This window comes from Neofelis nebulosa, chromosome 5 (genome assembly GCF_028018385.1).
Source record: "Neofelis nebulosa isolate mNeoNeb1 chromosome 5, mNeoNeb1.pri, whole genome shotgun sequence".
In the NCBI taxonomy this organism is placed as follows: Eukaryota; Metazoa; Chordata; class Mammalia; order Carnivora; family Felidae; genus Neofelis; species Neofelis nebulosa.
Genome location: NC_080786.1, coordinates 16,437,446 through 16,458,983, shown reverse-complemented (window position 1 = coordinate 16,458,983; position 21,538 = coordinate 16,437,446). Strand labels below are relative to the sequence as shown.

Sequence of the window (21,538 nt, the reverse complement as noted above, 5' to 3'; positions counted from 1 at the left end):
CCCATTTTCTTTTCTTTTTGTGTGTGAATTTTATTTTATTACTCTTAAATTTTATTAATGCCTTAAGTTTGCGTATCATTTAAAACAAGATATGTGCTGGGGCTCCTGGGTGGCTCGGTCGGAAGAGTGTGTGACTCCTGATCTTGAGGTCATGAGTTCAAGGCCCACATTGGGTATAGAGATGACTTAAATAAATAAATACTAAAAAAAAAAAAAAACCAAGATGTGTGCTTTAAAAAACATTCTTACACGTAAATAGACCAATGGACAGTTAAGTAATCTATCCCTAAAACATGCACATCATTTTTATTCCGGTGTGCATAAGAAAGGGAAATAAACTTTAAGTCTTTTTCTTTGTATTAAAGGTATTTGGAAATTATTATTCAAGAATGCCACATGTTTTCCTGAACAAATGTGTATTCCAGGAGCAAATGCTGATGTAATTAAAAGGCATTCGTGTTGATAAAGAAGACCAAGAGACATTTGTGCCCTGTGTCATCACCTAGAAGAGAGTTCCAGTGGGCCTACAGTATGTCAAGTAAACGAATGAGGTAGCGTGAATCAAAAAGTTTAGATGGAAAAACAGGTAGCATGAGCCAGATAATGTGACACATATATATTCCAGGCACGTGACTAGGATTACACAGGTGGCTAGGTTTTATACTCTATTTTGTTCTTTCATTTGGAAAATAGTCAAGTGTAATATAATTCCCATTTATTGGCATTTATTGATAAGTAAATGCAATTAGATTTAGGGCAGCAAACATCCTTTCAGATACACACCAAAAATACATAATAGGCTGACCAATGCTAGTATAGCTAAAGCAATATAACTACACTCCAGTTTTCCCACACTGCAGTTAAATGGGTGTTAAACTGTCTGGTATTATTTCTGTACATCATACTGTCTGCTCTCAAGTTCCACAAGAGAATTCTTCAGAACGAGTCAGATTAAAGAATTTATTAATCCATAAAGAATACTGGAATTATTATTCAGAAGCAGTCAAACTCAAACCCTAGAGTTGACTGTTGATTATGGTGTACGAAGGGGAGGTAGGTAGTGTGGGAAATTTTTAATTTTTTAACGGAAACATAGTTGGCATTCAATATTATATGAGTTTTAGACATGCAATATATTGATTTGACAGTTCCAGACATTACATAATGCTCACCATGCTAAGTACAGTCATCATCTGTAACCATAGAAAATTATTGCAATATTGTTGACTATATTTCCTATGCTGTACTTTTTATTTCTCTGACTTATTTATTTTATAACTGGAAGTTTGTACTTGTTAACGCTCTTCACCAATTTACCCCATCTTCCCACTCCCCTTTTCTCTTGCAATCACCAGTTTGTTCTCTGTATTTATGAGGCTATTTTTATTTTCTTGTTTGTCTTATTTTATTTTCTTATTTTCAGATTCCACGTATAAGTGAAACTATATGGTATTTGTCTTTCTCTGACTTATTTCACTTAGCATAATACCCCCTAAGTCTATTAATATTGTTGCAAATGGTAATATCTCATTTTTAAAATGGTTGATTAATGTTCCATTGTGTATTTATACCGTATCTTTATCCATTCATCTATCGATGGACACTAAGATTGTTTCCATGTCTTGGTTATTGTAAATAATGCTGCAATAAATATAAGGGTGCATATAACTTTTTGAATTAATGTTTTCATTTTATTTGGGTAAATACCCAGTAGGAATTACTAGATCATATGATAGCTCAATATTTAATTTTTTAAGGAGCCTCCATACTGTTTTCCAAAGTGGCTGCACCAGTTTATATTCCCACTAAAAGCGCTTTTCTCCACATCCTTGCAAACACTTGTTATTCCTTTTAACTTTTTGATACTAGCCATCTGACTGGTATGAGGTAATATTTCATTTGGTTTTGATTCACATTTCCCTGATGATAAGTAATGTTGAGCATCCTTTCATGTGTGTGTTGGCCATCTGTGTGTCTTCTTTGGAAAAACATCTATTCAATAACCCATCTAGCTTCTTTTTGTTTTTTAAGTGTTTATTTCTGAGAGAGGAAGAGAGAGAGAGAGCGCGCACACACATACTAGTGGGGGAGGGGCAAAGAGGGTGACAGAGGATCTGAAGTGGGCTCTGTGCTAAGAGCAGAGTGGAGAACCCAATGCAGGGCTCCAACTCACTATGTATGAGATCATGACCTGAGCTGAAGTCAGATGCTTCACCGACTGAACCACCCAGGTGCCCCTTAGCCTACCCATTATTAAAGGGAGGGGAGGTAGGTGCCACCTCTTAGTGGGAAGAATGTCTAAGAACTTGTGGCTTTCCTTTGCCTGCAATATATATTAATGTCTCCTTCAGCTAAAAGTTGTTCTCACTAACATCACTTGGTTGTAATGAATCAATGGAAGGCATTAGCATAAAATTAGTTCTTAAACATATGTACTCATGAAATCAAGAAATATTAAATTTGAAATACTTGTCTATACTATATGTATACTCTTCCCTGATTCTCCTAGCCCATTTAAAATTATAGCTTCCAAAGGTAGGGAATTTCTATTTGTTTAGGAAATTAATATGTATCTTAAGGCTATCATGGCTAGTGAAGTGATTGCAGATAAAGTCTTTGAAGATTTATTTTCCCCATTTAGGTCTTTGTATTATGCATTAACAAACAATTTGGTAGCCTTCAATTTTTTTTTTGTCTTTGGGGAAAATAAACTTACACACTCAGTTTTCTCAATTGCAGATGTTTAGAGGATTAAAGGAGGGATTTGCAAAGCCCAAAGCAAAATTAATTTTGACCTTGGGAAAAAATGTTAAAATGAACTTGTGCCTTTTTTTTAATTTTCCTGTATAAAATCTAAGAAACCAATATTTGGTTTATGTTTTCCCCTATAGGCATAACCTGGATTCTGTAGCTATTGTATAAAATCCCACCTCTCCTGTGATATGATTCATTGTAAGTGCAATGATTTTGTTGTGTATATATTGTTAAAAATAATAATTTAATAATCACTAATATTTATTGAACACAAAGTATGTTCCAGATACTGTGCTAAGTACACAGATAAGTGCATTAACTCAATTAATCCTCTCAATGGCTATATGAAGTAAGCATTAATATTATCTTCATTTTCCAGATGAAGTAGAGATGCTGAGAGATTATATAATTTGCCCAAGTTTACATGACTAGTAGTTGGTGATCTGGGGATTCATATCTAAGCGTGACTCATTCTGGAGACTGAGTTCTTACCTGATCATATACTCTCCAGACATATTCTCTGACCCCAAGATCAGTGGATCTCATATAGTTTTGAATGTGGCTCATAGAGACTGAGGACAGACTATGGAGGTCCAATCATTAGACCCACTTTTCTGTTGAAAAATGCTTTATAATAACAAATTGGAGAGAAACAAAAATTAAAAAGTAGCCATTTACTTGCTATTATAGTAACATGTGCCATCTATTAGAGGAATTTAAACCTACACATATGATTTTTTATTATGTATCAGTACCTTTTAAACTGGAATATAACTTGTAATTTTACATTTGCCTTGAAGTATGTTATTTAAATAACCCAAACTCATAGGCAGTGTATCGCTAATTAAGTATCCTCCACCATAAAAGCAAAATTGTGTGGGTTTTGCATATATCTATTTCAGCCCCAAAGTATGGCCAATTCATATTTGCACTCAATACAAAGCCCTTAAAGTGTATTTATTGAGAGATTATGGGTCAAAAAATGCTGTTGCTGAATGTATTTTTTGCAAGACATGTAAGGTTAATCAAATAAAAAGAAGTTAAATCATAATTATGTAGCTATACTAACTCCAGTGATAAGTAAAAAGCAAGAGGAGTAATTGAAAAACCGTGACCAGTTCAAGGCAGCACGTATATTTTAAGAAAGAGAGCGTTCTGAACACTAGAGGATTAGACAAAAGTACTTACTGAGAGCCTCTTATGTGCCAGCTTTTCTAGGAAAAGGTCTTAGAATATATCTATGAATAAAAAAGAAAAAGAGTCTTGCCCTTTTAGTGCTTACATTCTAGTGGGAGATTCAGATAATTAAGAATAAATAAAATAAGTAAATTGCCAGTAGTTGACAATTAGTATCTAAGAAGAAAAATGGAGGGCCAAGTAAAGAGATTGAGAGTATTAAGTGTAGGGGATTAGTTACAGTTTTGAATAGGGGCAGATAAGAGCAAGACTCATTGAGAAGGAGACACTTAAGAACAGACTTCACGTGAGGGATTTGCCAAGTGGATTTCGAACAGAAGGACACGTAGGGAGAGGGCACAGCCAATGTACAGGCTCTAAGATAGGAGAGTGCCTGTGGAGGAACAGGCAGCCAGTGTGGCTGGAGTGGGATGAGCAAGGGGAAAGATGATGTCAGAAAGGTAGGAGTGGTGGGAGGCATTCTTCATGTCCGAGTGAGATGGGAACCTACTGAAGGGTTTTGTGCAGAGGGACATGGTATAGCTTATAATCTAGTAGGCTGCTGTATATATGAGAATAGATTGTAGGACGATGAGAAGGTAAGCAAGGATTCCAGTGAGGAGTCTATTGCAGTCGTCCTGGTAAAAGAGGATGGGGGCCCAAGCTACGGTGCTAACAGTGGAAGTGTTGAGATGTGGTCATGTTGTGGGTACGTTTGGAAGTAGAACCTACGTGGAATTTATGCAGCATGTGAAAACAAGAGAAAAGTCAAGCATGACTCCAAGGTATTTTCCTTGGATGAGTAGAAGGATGAAATTGCCATCATTTGAAGTTGGAGAATGCTGTGTGAGGATCAAGTTTGGGGGGAAAAGAACAGGACTGTTTAAGTCGTATTGAGGTTCAGGTGTTTATTAGATATCCAAGTGAAGACATTGAAGTAGCAGTTGGTATGAGAGTTTGGAGTTCAGGAAGGAGAAGGCTGGGCTTGACTTAAACATTTGGGACTTACTGGCATGTAAATAGATGGTATTTAAGATGTGAGAATGGATTGTCTAACCAAAAAAGCGTGTGCAGTTACACATAAGGAGGGAGGATGAAGGGCTGTACTCTGATGCCTTCCAGTACTATCAGGTCTATTAAAGGAGGGACCAGCCAAAGAGACCCAAGAAACAATGGCCAAATTAAATTTTTAAAAAAATGAAAAAAAAAAAAAAAAAAAAAAAAAGAAGCAATGGCCAAGCATGCCCCTTTCAAGAGAGACTGGTACTCTGGGAGAAAAGAAGAGAAAGTATATTGAAGAGGAGGGAGCCTGTGTCAAACGCTGCTGATAGATCAAGTGTAGTCAGGACTGAGAATTGACCATTGGACTTAGCAATTTAGAATCAAGTACTGCTTATGTTTATGCTTGATAGGAGATTTGCTGGGCTGCATGGTATTATGCCACCAGCCAGTTAGAACATTGAATGAGAATCCTTGGTAAACACTAGTAAACCGCTTATTTTAGTTTATAAATGACAAATTTCAATACTGCTCTACAGCTCATGCAAAGGCATGGTAGTACAGAGTTTTAGCCAGAATGCCTGAGCTTGGACTGGTCCCACTGGTTACTGACTATGTGATCTTGGGTAGTGGGTTGTATCTCTATGTGCTTCTGTTTCCCCGCCTGTAAATAGGGATGACCAAACCCTAGGTTTGGTGTGAAGAATAAATGTGTTAGTACATGTAAAGAAAGCATTTCTGAGAGTACCTGGGGCATTAATACTCAACAAATGCTAGCTATTATTATTTCTGTTATTAACATACCGCCAGAGTATGATAAAGATAATAAAGTCTGTGGAATACATACACTATAGTGCATTACTCCCCTGTAACAACCATACAACTTGTAGTTTTTTTTTTTAAGGTGTATTTCTTTATTTTGAGGGGGAGATAGTGCAGGTGAGGGAGGGGCAGAGAGAAGCGGAGAGAGAATCTTAAGTAGGTTCCATGCTGTCAGCTCAGAGCATGACACGGGGCTTGGACTCACGAATCATGAGATCGTGACCTGAGCAGAATTCAAGAGTCAGATGCCTAACCAACTGAGCCACCCAGGTGCCCCCAGAACCTGTAGTTTTGATCATTTGGTGGCCTCTTAGGAAAATCTTTCTACCTCACTGATGGCATGTGGACCACACATTTGAACTAAGCATCTCCTTAGTTCAAATGAATAAACTGGGAGTATTGTTGGAAGTTCATTTTTGTTCAGGGTTTGAAAGGGGAAAACATTGCTGAAATAATTTTCTTAAAAATTAATCATTTTTCTTGTTCTCTCCTTCCACGCTGGCTTCCTACTCCTTCTCTGGACTTTTGGGAAAGAGTGGGAGAAGGAAAAATTAGAGAAAGGTAAAAGTTAATGAATAAGAGGGAAAAGGGGAGGAAATACAGGAAGAACATTTTGGAAAGACCTCTACTTATTTATGAGTGAGAAAAAGAAATTATATGTTTGGTTTGACTCCTTTATTGCCAGGTGGTAAAAAGAAACAGAATGCTGGTGGTATAATTTGAAGAGAATTTTTTTAAATTTATTTTTGAGAGAGAGACAGAGCATGAATGGGGGAGGGGCAGACACACACACACACACACACACACACACACACACACACAGAATCTGAAGCAGGTTCTAGGTTCTGAGCTGTGAGTACAGAGCCTGATGTGGGGCTCAAACCCATGAACCATAAGGTCAGGACCTGAGCTGAAGTCAGAAACTTAACTGACTGAGCCACCCAGGTGCCCAGAAGAGAAATTTTTTAACTTTATAAATTTGGTTGTAGGCATGCCCGGATGTTTGAGGTCAAACAGTTTTCCTTTGAGTGGAACTGACACAAATGTGTGCTTCTGTGACCTCCAGTGTTTAGGTAAATATCTGTTTTTCTTCCCAATCTCTATTCAGAGACACTGTGCCCAAATAAGGCCTGACATTATAATCCTATACAGCTGCCAGTATTCACAAAGTCAACCTTTTGTCTTTGGTGGCAAATAGTAGGGAGGCTATCAATGAGCAGAAAATTCATCTTGTCTCCCTTTTGTGGTCCCAACTGGCATGATGGCTTACATACTCAGTAAATGTTCAATGGATGAGTTAATGTGAAAAATAAATTACAGGTACATTAGGTATGAGATGATTGGGCAGCAATCCATTGATTGCCAAGATCTGATTAATCTAACTTGTTAAGGTAATACTTGCGAAGTGGGTAAGAATATCCCAGACGACAAAAAGCAGATGTGCAGGAAGTGTAGCTTTCTAAATCTTTCTGTGACTCAATCTAATCTCTTTTTCGAACCCCTATTCTGTCGATGGCAGAAAAATAATAATCTTAATAAATTCTGAAAAACCTAATAGAGAAGATGCTTTTATGCCCCCAGTCACATCATCTGTGCCTCACTTCTGATTTAAATCTTGGCTGTGTGCATAATTCTGTATGGGCTTTGACTTACTTCCAACTGTCAGCCTCTAGGCTGAGGTTTATGTGCTGAGTCTTTGTTTTTTTTTTTTTTTGCCCGTGGGTTCCTTCAAACTCACGAATGTTGGCAGGCGCTAGCTTGGCCTGTAGTATATATGCAGCTTGGAAGTGCAGAAGAATGAACACTTCTGAGGGTATGTGATGGTTAATTTTATGTGTCAGCTTGACTGGGCCACAGGGTGCCCAGATACTAAGCATCATTCTGGGTGTTTCTCTAAGGGAGTTTTTGGATGAGATTAATGTTTAAATGGGTAGACTGAGTAAAGCAGACTGCCTGGATACTGTGGGTGGGCCCCATACAATCAGTTGAAAGCCTGAATAGAACACAAAGGCTGACTGTCCCTCGAGAGAGAACTCTCTCTGCCTAATGGCCTGTGGACTGGTACATTGTCATTTTCCAGACTCAAACTGACACAATGGCTCCTCTTGAGCCTTGAGCCCGCCCTTCAGACTGGAGCCATACCATCAGCTCTCCTAGGTCCCCAGCTTGCTAACTCACCCTGCAGATCTTGTGACTTGTCAGCTTCTGTAATCATGTGAGTCAATTCCTTATAATAAATCTCTTTCTCTCTCTCTCTCCACACATACACACACACACACGCACACACACACACGCACACACACACACGCACACACACACACACACTACTATTTCTGCTTTACTGGAGACGCAGACTAATACGGAGGCCATCCCTTGACCATTTGAGGATGTGGGTCCATGGATAAATGCCTCACCTTCCCGTCATTCAGGTGGACAATTCTCTATGATTCTCAGGAGGTTCCAAAGGAAGTAAGTTCTTATGGCTCACAAGGGCTGCCTCAGTAACACTCCCTTGCATTGGCTTTGCTTCTTTCTCAGTTTCTTTCTTCTAGTCCCTCACTCCTGTTCTCTGGAATCCCCTTCCTCTGCCTCCCCCAAAGCCCAAACTAAGACATATAGTCATTTTAGATTTAGCCTCTGTCAATTTGGACATTTTCTTTCCCCCCTCCTCCCTGCGGCAGCATCTAAGGTTTGGGGAATTTGTAGAGTGCCATGGCTTTGGAGGGAGGAATCTGGAATGGTTTTGGTCTCTGGTTTTTTGCTGGCACCTGCTGCAATGGTCGCAGCTGCATTCTTCTTCTTCTTTTTTTTTTTTTTAATTTTTTTAACGTTTATTTATTTTTGAGACAGAGAGAGACACAGCATGAACGGGGGAGGGGCAGAGAGAGAGGGAGACACAGAATCGGAAGCAGGCTCCAGGCTCTGAGCCATCAGCCCAGAGCCCGACGCGGGGCTCGAACTCGCGGATCGCGAGATCGTGACCTGAGCTGAAGTCGGACGCCCAACCGACTGAGCCACCCAGGCGCCCCTCAGCTGCATTCTTCTTAGCCATCGCTACCCTTCACCCTGACTTTGCTGAAATATTCGTAGTGTCCTTGACTTTATATTTCCTTTTTGTAAGTTTATTTTTTTTTCTGAGAGAGAGAGAGAAACATGGAGTGTGAGTGGGGGAAGGGCAGAGAGTGAGGGAGACACAGAATCCAAAGCAGGCTACAGGCTCCACACAGAGCCCGATGCAGGGCTCCAACCCACAAACTGTGAGATCATGACCTGCACCAAAGTCAGATGCTTAATGGACTGAGCCACCCAGGCACCCTTCTAGCCTTCTTGTATTTTTGTGTTTTCTGAGATTACCCTTGCTGACATCATTTTTCTCTGTGGTGTTGTTCTTAAAGCTAGAGAGGTATGGGGGAACTCAAGGGCCTTGCTTGCTTTCAAGGGCCTTGCCAGGAACTTGAACTCAGGTTCTCATTGTCCTTAGACTCTAAAAGTTTTGTGAGGGTTCAGTCATTCTTCCCCATACTGGATTTGACCAGTGGAGGATGAGGGACAGAAGGGGCAGAGCCCCTTTTCAAAACGTCGCATGGTATCTCATGGCCTTACTTCCCTCTGCCTCTGTCCCTTACTGCCTTCCCTTCAACTCTCAAGCATATTAAAGCAAGCACTGTTGATTTCTTGCCCTGTATTCTCTCATTCTCTCACCCGCCCTGAGCTGCAGCTATAAACACTTCCAACATACTGCCAGTTCCCACTCAAAGTGCCCGCACCTGCCTCTTTCTGTTTCTCTGCTTGAGGGCTTTCTGTGATATCATGGAAGCATGCTTGGCTGAGCAGGTACAGCCCAGAATTATACAGTATTGACATCTCTGTGGGAAGCTGTTGCCCAGCAGGTGAGGGGATTTGGGAGTTAAATGCCCCAATCTGCTTGTCTTTCAGGAAGATTCTGAGGGGTGCTTCACACAGTTTCTCAGAGGGTCCCTAATACATTTTAGCACCAGCTGCCCACATTGCAAACCAGCTCATCAACGCGCCATTTATTTACTTTCTTCCTTTCTCTGTCTCAAATCTTACTTTAAAAAAATTTCTTTTTAACATTTATTTATTATTGAGAGACAGAGAGAGACAGAGCATGAGCCGGGCAGACAGAAAAGGAGACACAGAATCCGAAGCAGGCTCCAGGCTCTGAGCTGTCAGCACAGAGCCCAACATGGGTCTTGAACTCACAAACTGTGAGCTCATGACCTGAGCTGAAGTTGGACGCTTAACCAACTGAGCCACCCAGGCGCCCCTGTCTCATATCTTACGTGTGCTTCCTGGAACCGCTTCCTGGAACCGCCTTGTGAATAAACTCCCTGCACTCAAGTCATTGTCTCAGGACAATAAAAATTTCTTTGATGGGTGGGAACAAATTCTCTTTGCACGTATTCTTTGAACACTTCCTGTGACAGGTGGACTATGGCTTTTCAACTTAAAAGCCAAAGATTTTCGATTTTTTTTTCTCTTTTCTTTCTTGACAACTCAAATGGATCCAAACGGTTAAGGGCCACAGGTTAAAAGGAAGTAAAGAAGACCAAAAACAAACGTTCCCCTTACCACATATATCTGTCAACTAAGAGAACCTTCCCACATAAAGGAAAGCTGTTCATGGTTAAAAGTGTTTGTGTAGTCATCTACCACCTGGAACTGCCAGTCCTGGTGTAGCAACCAAACCCTCTGGAGGTCGTCAGCCCATCTGTCATCCCTTGCCAGGAAGAGCAATTCTCTGGTTCTGTTGATGCAAATAGGCCAACAGCAGGTATTCCTGAGGTATATGGAGACCATTTCCCTGGACAGCTGCTGCTGAATACAGATGTGGGGACTCGAGCAGCCAACAAGTTGTTATAAGCATGTGCCAGACATAACCATTCAGAGAAGATTGATTTTATTGTCTGCTAGGTTTAGGACTGAGGAATGTACTTCAGCGACCAGCTTTTGATTAAGTCACAGAGAAGTGCTCAGGATGTTTTCTTGTCGAACGCGTGGGCCTTCTGATAAACAATAAACATCATGCTGGACAAATCAGCACTTTCTGCAAACAGCCTGCACCTTACAGGCATTAGCATATGCCAAGGTCACTCATGCCTACCTCAAATAACTGGTTCAATTGGGAAAAAAAAGGTAAATTGCAATGAAAGGGAGGCAATTTAGCCTAGGGATATAGGCCATTCCTTTAAAAAAAGATGTCTATTTTTAACATAGAGACTATGAATAAAGAAACTTTTTGGAGATATTTTTGGTTGGGTTATCCCCAAAACAGCACTGAGATGAGGATTTAAATGCACATAGTGTATCTAGGAGGCACAGGTAAAGAGTGGGGAAGTGAGATGGGGAAGGGAAGAAATCCAGTAAATGGTGTGGGATCAAGCAGGTTATCACTTTGGGCAACTCAAATTTAATTGAGGCTCAATTAAATTGGGAAATTCTGGGAGAGGGCAGAATGTGCTTTAGAGATGTCTTCCCTCTCCCAGTCCCAACCCCAAGAAATGAGGACACTGGGGTACTTATTCTCCAACCCTGGTCAGTCATTGGCTCAGGGCTGCTTGCTGGGGCTTTGTGGGGGCCATCTGTGCCACCCAGATTCTCCTTTAGGGAAGGACTTGCCCAGCTTCTGGGGGTGCCGTCAGTGGACACCCTTCCACAATCTACCCATTCAGTAATTGCCTTCGGTGCCGAAAGCCACCTTACCGAGGTCACATCCTTCCATGGTAGCCCGTATGCAATGTTTGACTGAAGTGGGGATATAAAAGCCTGGCCATTTAAACCCAACTTGGGACGATTCTAATTTGCCTCCAGAGCTCCCCACAGGGTTGACTGAGGTTGTCACTGGGCCTGTGCTCTGGACCAACTTGATTTTTGCCTCTGCCCACTCCTGTTTGCTTTCTCTATCTCTGTGGGTGTCAATCCCAAGAGAACTCCTTAACACATCCTGCACATTAAATTCTGTCTCACAGTGTGCTTCCTGGAGAACCTAACCTGGGGACGGGATTAATTTCTGACATGTATGGACCGCTACACAGGCAGAGTCACAGTGATCTCAGTTGTAGACTATGGATATGTGCTGAGTTCTTGAGTATTGAGGGCATGATGTCTGTTGAGGAGGTGGAAGTGTGGCAGTTATTTCTTTGTTTCTGTTGACTGGGTGGGGGGTGGGTGAGATCACATGATGGTAATGGGAGCTAAAATGCTTAATGAATGGCTGGAAAGCTAGGGAGGGGGGCCACTGAGGTGTGATTTGGTGTCCAATATGATCGTGGGGGATTCAGAGCCCCAGGAAATAAGTAGGAGAGCAGGTGGCTAGCAGATGGATAGCTGAGGGTGGAGAGGGTGGAAGAAGAAAGGAAGATAGTCCAGAATTGTGAAAAGGGAGACAATGGAATTAGTAGGTCCTCTAGGTATTAGCTATTACTATTCTTATTACTACATTGTGGGCTAAATTGTGTGTCCCCCAAGTTAATATGTTGAAGCCTACCCCCACCCCAAACCTCAAAATATGACTGTTTTTTGGAAATAGGGCCTTTAAAGATATAATTAAGGGGTGTCTGGGTGGCTCAGTTGGTTGAGCATCCGACTTCGGCTCAAGTCATGATCTCATGGCTTGGGGTTCAAGCCCCGTGTCAGGCTCTGTGCCGACAGCTCAGAGCCTGGAGCTGCTTTGGATTCTGCCTCCCTGTCTCTCTCCCCCTCCCTTGCTTGCACTCCGTCTCCCTCTCAAAAATAAATAAACATTTAAAAAAATAAAAAAAAAAGGATATAACTAAAATAAAATGAAGGTGTTTGGTGGGTCCCAATTTAATCCGACTGGTGTCATTATAAAAAGAGATTGGGCCACAGAGACACTAGGAATGCACACACACAGGGGAATGACCGTGTGAGGACACAGTGAGAAGGCAGTCATCTGAAAGTCCAGGAGAGAGGCCTCAGAGGAACCCAAACCTGCTGACACCTTGATCTTGGACCTCTAACCTCCAGAACCATGAGAAAACAAATATCTCTCATTTTAGCTACCCACTTGTAGTGATTTTCTTGTGGCAACCCTCGCAAACTAATACAACCACTGTTACAATTATTATTTTATTTCTCTCTCTCAAAATTAAATCTCTTAGTAAATCCTGCTAGTTTTGTCTCTAAGTGTCTTGAATCCTGTCTAGTTCCCTTTCTCCCTATGGTGTATCACTCTAATGTTAGCCTCTTCCTTTTTTTTTTTTTTTTTCTTTCTTTTTCCAACTCGTTCTTCAGAGGAGGTCGGCTCATTCTGGGCTTATATTATAGCTTAATTATAGACCACAGCAAATCAGACAAAATGACCATCTTAAGTGTGTATTTGATTATGATAGTTCTGCTTGCTTATTCAATGGCTTCCTATTGTTCCTGGAATAAAGTCCAAACCTTTCAACGTGGCTTCCAAAAGGCTCTGCTCAGCCTTGTCCATTTCCGCCCTTCTGCATCGTTGACCTTATCTTTAGCCACACTGTGTTGCATTCTATTCCATCCTTCCTCCAAACTCGACATTTCTGCACACACTGTTCTTCCTTCAAAATACTGGTCCTGAAGTATTCATGGTTTATGTTGCTATCTGTCCTACTGTTTCATACCTGGAGTACACATCAAGGTTTAGAACTCACAGAGCCCTGTAAACTGTTCTGTGTTACCCTTTTGTCTTACTAATGAAGAAACCCAAACTGGAAAGGCAAATGATGCATGTCAGCTCAAAGCATTAGTTACACAGTGGACTTTGGAACACTCTTGACTTTGGGACATGTCTCTCTGTATCTCCTCACTGCTAGGCTGCCTTCACTGGTGCCATTTTCTTCCATCTTCAGGGTTTTCTTTATGCGGAGTCCAGTCACTTCTTTCCTAAACACTATTTCAATGAAGTTGCTCCTCTGCCCAGAAAGTCACCATGGCTTCCTATTATTTTTCATATCAAGCCTACAATAAGACTGGATTCCAGGACACTCCACAGTTTGCTTTTGTCTTCCCCATTTGTTTCCTAACAGGCATTGTCTATAGGTGTCAGACAAGCCATTTTTACATCAATACTTTATTTCATTGATCTAAGATGTCATCAATTATAAAATGGACTATCATTTTAATTTATTACTTAAGGTAGAAAAAAGGATGCCAATTAAGCTAAAGTATACCATTGACTAAAAGTGGGTTCTAATTTCAGTGTCACTCATTTCACATGGAAAACATGTAAATTTTAGAAACATTGTAATATACTATATTTAAAAATTGTTGCTTGGCTCAGATTCCACTGACCACACGAAGCCCTCCTTGGCCAATCCTGGACAGGTTTCTTGAATTCCTACAGAATTTGTCAACCCTTTACACATTCCCTAGCTTTTCCAATTTCCTTCCTTCTTCTTTATCTGGTTCATTGGTGATGATTGAGTGCCTGGCACCAGGTATGCAATGATGGAAAGAATCTGGTCTCTGCCCTTATGGTCTTTTTATAAGGAAGTAAGGAAATACATAATTATAGACCACAGACTTCTATGTAGGAAATAATGCCAAAGATAGAGAATAAAGGCAGGGTGCTGGAGAGAAATCTAAGTAGAATGTATTCCACATTCCACTTGAACCTCACCCTCCTACCACATGTGCACCTCTTTTCCAAAAACCAGTTTAGACTTTCATCTTCCCCCCAAACTTAGGTTATTTTCTCCCACATACTAGTGTACTTTATAGCTTCAAGAAATTACTCCCTCCTGTTGCTTTGAATCTGTGTTTTTCCTTTGAGAGTGACAGCATAGCAAGGTGTCGACAGCATGGTTTCTTTGAGCCCCAGTCTCCCTGTGCTCAAGTCCCAGCATTGTCATTTATTGATTGTATGACTTTCAGTAAATGTCTCTGTGCCTCAGTTTTCCTATTCTTAAAAATGGAGGCAATGCTAGTACCTACATAATGACATCACTATAGGGATTAAGTGAATTAAAACATGCAAAGTGTTTAGAAAAATGTTGGGCATGTAGAAACCATTCTAAGGATCATTATATCTACCCTGATTGCTTTCATCCATGTTTTATCTCCCCTTTTAGACTCTAATGTAGGCATGGTTAAGGCCAAGGGGTTTGGGAACAGAATAGAAGAAAATCAAATCCTGGTTGAACAAGTTTTCTAGATGCATGAGCTTGGATACATATTTCTTGACCATTCTCAAATTTAATTCTCTTTATCATTTAAATAATGATAGCAAATGCTTACATTTGGGGGTTGTTCAGAGGAATAAATAAGATAAACATGCAACATGCCTGCTATATAGACCTCAGCGAAGACTGCTGTTGTCTTACCTCAATTCAGGAAGTCTCTCTGTGTTTTTGTTTCACACAATAGAACTCACCAGCTGTGATGTTAGTGATATTTTAGCTAAGTGATAACAGCTCACTCTAAAAAAAAGCGAGTGAGTAAGTAAATGGTAGTGTCCACTAGAGACCTTGTCATGGGGATTGGTAAAATTTTCACACTCCAGCTTCTGCTTCTTTATCTTTGGGGGACAAAAATAAAGGGTGTGGGGTCTCTCTGGAGAGAGAATCTTACCCTTCTCTTCATTTCCTTCCAGGTACCCTAGACCAGCACATCCTCCAATGTGTTGGTTGTGTCTCCCACACAGGTTTACCATGACATTCTGTCTCTCCTACTATCTCGTTCTTGAAATTTAGTGGGGCTTTGCTTAAGGGCATGGGAACCTGTCCTTTTCTTTCTTTTACTTATTTATTAATTTTTTAAATATTTAGTTTTGAGAGAGAGACAGAGCACAAGCTAGGGAGGGGCAGAGAGAGGGAGACACAGAATCTGAAGCAGGCTGTAGGCTCTGAGCTGTCAGCACAGAGCCTGATGCAGGGTTTAAACTCACGAATCATGAGATCATGACCTGAGCCGAAGTCAGACGCTTAACTGAGCCACCTAGGCACACCTGGACTTTTCTTTTAGAATGAAACTTGAAATGTCCACGGGAGAGTGCAGTCATCAAGACCCAGCAAAATATGTGCTTCCAGCTTTGGTTTTCAAGCTATAACTTCTGCATTTGAAGGCTGAACGAACCCCACGGAGTACCATATTCCATGATAATAAGCCTTGGAAATTTTCACTCTCAGTAAAGCAGGTGTCTGTAGCCCTGACAATGCACAAAACTTGTATCAGCAAATGCAACATTTGATTCACAGGCCCCTTCAGCTCTTTTTGTGTTACTGTTGTCATGCTACTTTGTGACTCCCCATTAAAGCTGGCATCTGGCTTTCTGGCTTACATTAAGTACTAATTTATTTTGGACAATTTTCAGGGCTAATCAACCAAAAGCCATATCCGTATGGCTCTTGGAAAACATTTCTCTTCTCACCTCGCCCACAGTGTATCATTTAGAATAAAATGCTTCATTAAACTAGATCTTAGTGATAGACACGTGTCACAAGTTATTGCACCTTGCAACACTCCCAAGAGATCAGTGTAAAATCAAACTGAAGCTAAAATAAAAATGGGCCAGTTTTGGCAATAAGTAAAATTCAAATGTATGTCATACTGTTCCATATATAATGCTTTTTTCTCTCTCTAGTCTCTTTGATAACAAAAATATCTGATGACTTAGACCTTCACTGAAAAGCAGAAAGAGGAAAAATTATGTGAGTACTTGACTGCTCCTTGCCCCCCTCCTGTACTCCTCTCCCTATGATTTAATCAACCCAAGTCTTCTTCACTAGCTCCTAGATATCTCTGGAGTTGGTCTGTTTCTCTTCCTACTCACAGGCTCCCCTTAGCTCGGGCTACCATTTTCTCACCTGAGTTACTGAAATTGCCTCACTTGTATTTTACTCAAGCCTAGCTCATTCCCTCACCCCACTTCCCTAGTCTGACAATGCTGTTTTGTATGTTAGATTGACTGCTTTCAAGGCCCCAGATCCCTCCCTGGGTACACATATTTGACGTGAGATTGCAATTCTCCTCCCTAAAGAGAGGAATTAATTTGTTTCTTGACTTCTTAAATCTGGGCTAGCTTTATGACTCGCAGTGGACGATGGGATGTGGGGGAAGTGGAAGAATGTCATTCCCTAGCCTTAGCCTCAAGAGGTCTTGTCGACCTTGCCTTCTTGCACTCTGCCATTGTCAGGAAAGCGTGGCTCGGCTAGCCTGCTGGAGGATGAGGGACACATGGAGTAGAGCAACATTATCATACACAGCCTACTGAAACCAGTCTAGATCAATAGCTAGCCCACGCCTAGGCATGTGAGAGAGAGAGAGAGAGAGAACCAGCCAAGATTAGCAAAGCCACTCAGCCAAACCTCAGCTCACTCTCGACACGTGGGCAATAAACATTCATTGTGTATGCTACAGGGGTTTTCTGCGTGTTGTTATGAAGCATTATTTTGGCGATAGAAAAACCGATAGACTTTCTAAAGTAGAATTGGATAATCTTGCTTAAAAAATGATGACAATGCTAATTGCTTTACAAACAGCCTTTCTGTCTTTTTTTGTCCCTTTTATAACAGAACCTAATTTTGTTGAGGGTAAATTTTGTTAGAGTCAAACTCCCTTACCCCTAAGATCAGTTACATAATATGGTTTTGGTCAATGGTATCTGGGCAGAAATTTCTAGAGAGGAACTTCTTTCTTAAATAAAAAGGAATATCCATGAAAGAAAAAAGTGATAAATTGAACTTCATTAAAGTTTTAAAATTTTGTGCTTCAAGAGACATCATTTTAAAAATGGAAAGACAGGGGCGCCTGGGTGGCGCAGTCGGTTAAGCGTCCGACTTCAGCCAGGTCACGATCTCGCGGTCCGTGAGTTCGAGCCCCGCGTCAGGCTCTGGGCTGATGGCTCGGAGCCTGGAGCCTGTTTCCAATTCTGTGTCTCCCTCTCTCTCTGCCCCTCCCCCGTTCATGCTCTGTCTCTCTCTGTCCCAAAAATAAATAAAAAACGTTGAAAAAAAAAAATTTAAAAAAAAAAAAAATAAAAATAAAAAAAAAAAAAAAAAAAAAAAAATGGAAAGACAAGACACAGGCCCAGGGAACATACTTTTTGAAGTACATATCTGATAAAGGACTTATGTCCAGAATAAAATAAAGAGCTTTTGGAGCTCATTGTAAGACAGAAAACCCAATTTAAAAAAATGGGCAGAAGATATATAATAGGTACTTTCATCAGAGAAGATATACAAATAGCCAACAAGCATGTGGAAAGATGCTCTACATCATTAGTCAGTCACTAGGAAGACGTGAATTAAGATGTGATGAGATACCACTTTATTCCCACTAGAATGGCTTTCGTTAAGGACAGACAATAAAAAATACTTGCAAGGAAAACAGAGATTTTGGAATCCTTATACATCACGGATGGAAGGTGTAATAGTGCAGCCACTTTGGAAGAGGTTGGAAATTTCTTTTTCTTTTTTTCTTTTTTCTTTTCTTTTTTTTTCTTCTTTTAAGTAAGCTTCACAGCCAGTGCAGAGCCCAATATTGGGCTTGAAGTCATGGCCATGAGATCAAGACCTGAGCTGAGAACAAGAGTTGGACACTTAACTGAGTTACCCAGGCACCTCTGTTTTTTTAAGATTTGTTTTCTAATTTTATTGATATATAATTGACTTATAACATTGTGTCAGTTTAAAATGTACCCATGATGATTTGATACACAAATCTATTGCAAAAATGTTTACCACAGCAGGTTAGTTAACACCTCTGTTACCTCACATAATTAATTACCTTGTGTGTACGTGTGTTGAAAATATTTAAGATCTACTGTCTTAGCAACTTTCAAGTGTATCATACAATACTGTTAACTAGAGTCACCATGCTGTACATTACATCCCCAGAACTTAGATCTCTTATAACTGGGAGTTTGTTTCTTTTGACAACATCTCCTTATTTCCCCAACCTCCAATCCATGGAAACTACCATTCCACTATCTGTTTCTTTTTTTTTTTTTTTTTTTTTTTTAACATTTTTTATTTATTTTTGGGACAGAGAGAGACAGAGCATGAACGGGGGAGGGGCAGAGAGAGAGGGAGACACAGAATCGGAAACAGGCTACAGGCTCCGAGCCATCAGCCCAGAGCCTGACGCGGGGCTCGAACTCACGGACCGCGAGATCGTGACCTGGCTGAAGTCGGACGCTTAACCGACTGCGCCACCCAGGCGCCCCCCACTATCTGTTTCTATGAGTTCAGTTTTTTTAGATTCCACATATAAGTAAGATTATATAGTATTTGATTTTCTCTGGCTTATTCCACTGAAGGTATAATACCTTCAGGGTCCATTCATGTTGTCACAAATGGCAGAATTTCCTTCTTTCTCGTGGCTAAATAATATTCCATTCTGTATTTATGTTGCATCTTCCTTACCCATTTATCTGTGCGTGAACACTTAGGTTGTTTCCATACTTTGGCTATTGTGAATAATTTTGCAGTGATCATGGGAGTGCAGATACCTCTTCAGGATCCTGATTTCATTTTCTTTGGGTTATATACTCAGAAGTGGGATTACTAGATCATATAGTGGCTCTACTATTTTCCATAGTGGTTACACCAATTTACATTCTCACCAACAGTGCATGACGGTTCTCTTTTCTCCACATACTCACAATACTTGTTCTCTCTTGTCATTTTGATATTTTGATGATAGCCATTCTAACAGTTGTGAGGTGATATCTCATTGTGGTTTTGATTTGCATTTCCCTGATGATGAGTGATGTTGAACACCTTACATATACCTATTGGCCATTTGTATTCTTCTTTGGAAAAATATCTACTTATATATGTATATATAAGTACATATATACATATGTACATATATATGTACATATACATATATATACATATATATATGTATACGTATACGTATATATACATATATATATATATATGATTTAAAAAATTGGCAGAGGACCTAAGTAGATATTTTTCCATATACATATATATTATATATATGTATATATATGTACATATGTACATATGTACATATATATACATATATATTATATCATATATATCATATAATCATAATCATAATCATAATCATATAATATATATCATATAATCATAATCATATAATATATATATATTTTCCTATTGAGTTATATGAGTTCCATATATTTTGTTTAATAGGTCCTTATCAAATAGATGGTTTACAAATATTTTCCTATTGTATAAATTGCCTTTTCATCTTGCTGATGGTTTCCTTTGCCGTGCAGAAACTTTTTAGTTTGCTGTAATCTCACTTATTGATTTTTGCTTTTGTTGCTTGCACTTTTGGTGTCATATCCAAAAAAATCATTGCTAAGAACAACATCAGGACCTTGTTCCCTATGTTTTCTTCTATAAGTTATAGGGTTTCAAGTCTTATGTTTAAATCTTTAATCCATTTAGAGTTAATTTTTGTGAATGGTGTAAGATAGGGATCCAATTTCATTCTTCTGCATGATTATCAAGTTTCCCCAGCACTATTTATTGAGGAGACTATCCTTTTCCCATTGAGTATTCTTGGCTCTCTTGTCAAATAATAGTTCAATGTTTATGTTATGGTTTATTTCTAGGCTCTTGTTTCTGTTCCCTTAGTCACTATTTTTATGCCAGTATACATTAAAATCTTGATTTGCAAGCATAATTCATTCCAGAAACATGCTTGTAATCCAAAGCACTTGTATATCAAAGCAAATTTCAAGAACCATTGGCTTCATTGTGTTAATGTGACATTCAGCATCATGTAATACTCGTATTACAAGACATTCCCTCATTTATCAAGTTAAAGTTTATTAGAAATATTTGCTCATCTTGCAGAACACTCACAGAACAGTTACTCACAATCCAAGGTTTTACTGTAATATTCTTTGATTACTATAGCTTTGGAGTATAGTGTGAAAACAGGAAGCGTGAGGCTTCTAGCTTTGTTCTTTTTTCTTGGGATTGTTTGGCTATTTGGAGGCTTTTTTGGTTCTATATGAATTTTATGATTGCTTTTCTATTTCTGTCAAGAATAGCATTGTTTTTTTAATGTTTGTTTGTTTTGGTAGAGGGAGAGGCAGAGAGAGAGGGAGAGAGAGAATCCCAAGTAGACTCTGCACTGTCAGCACAGAGCTCAATGTGGGACTCGATCCTACTACTGTGAGATGATGACCTGAGCTGAAATCAAGAGTCAGACGCTTAACTAACTGAGCCACCCAGGTACCCCAAGAATACAATTGGTTTTGGTAGAGATTGAATTGAATCTATAGGTGGCCTTGGGTAGTATGGACTTTTAAACAATATGAATTCTTACTATCCATGAACATGAGTTATCTGTTTATTTGTGTCTTCAATTTCTTTTAACAAATTTTTATAGTTTTCAGTGTATAGATCTGTTACCTCCTGGGTTAAATTTATACCTAAGTATTTTATTGTTTTCGATGCTATTGTAAATGAGAATGTTTTCTTTATTTCTTTTTCAGAGGATTTCATTGTTAGTATACAGAAATGCAGCTGATTTCTCCATGTTGATTTTGTATCCTGTAACTTTATTCTTTTTAATGTTTATTTTTGAGAGAGAGAGAGAGAGAGAGAGAGAGAGAGAGAGAGAGAGAACAAGTGGGGGAGGGGCAGAGAGAGAGGGAAACACAGAATCTGAAGCAGGCTCCAGGCTCTGAGCTGTCAGCACAGAGCCCAACATGGGGCTTGAACTCATGAACCAGGAGATCATGGCCTGAGCTGAAGCCACACACTTAACTGACTGAGCCATCCAGGCACCCTAGTATCCTGTAACTTTATTATATTCACCGAATAGT

The 21,538-nt window shown here is 39.8% G+C and overlaps 1 long non-coding RNA gene across 2 annotated transcripts in view; it reads left to right on the top strand.

The window, feature by feature from the left end:
- LOC131511730 (uncharacterized) overlaps positions 1-21,538 on the top strand; it is a 356,942-nt gene that overhangs the window by 144,705 nt on the left and 190,699 nt on the right. For both annotated transcript variants that reach the window (XR_009261694.1, XR_009261695.1), the window contains exon 3: positions 2,892-2,952. This is a non-coding gene — a long non-coding RNA (uncharacterized LOC131511730). The remainder of the gene's footprint in view (positions 1-2,891; positions 2,953-21,538) is intronic.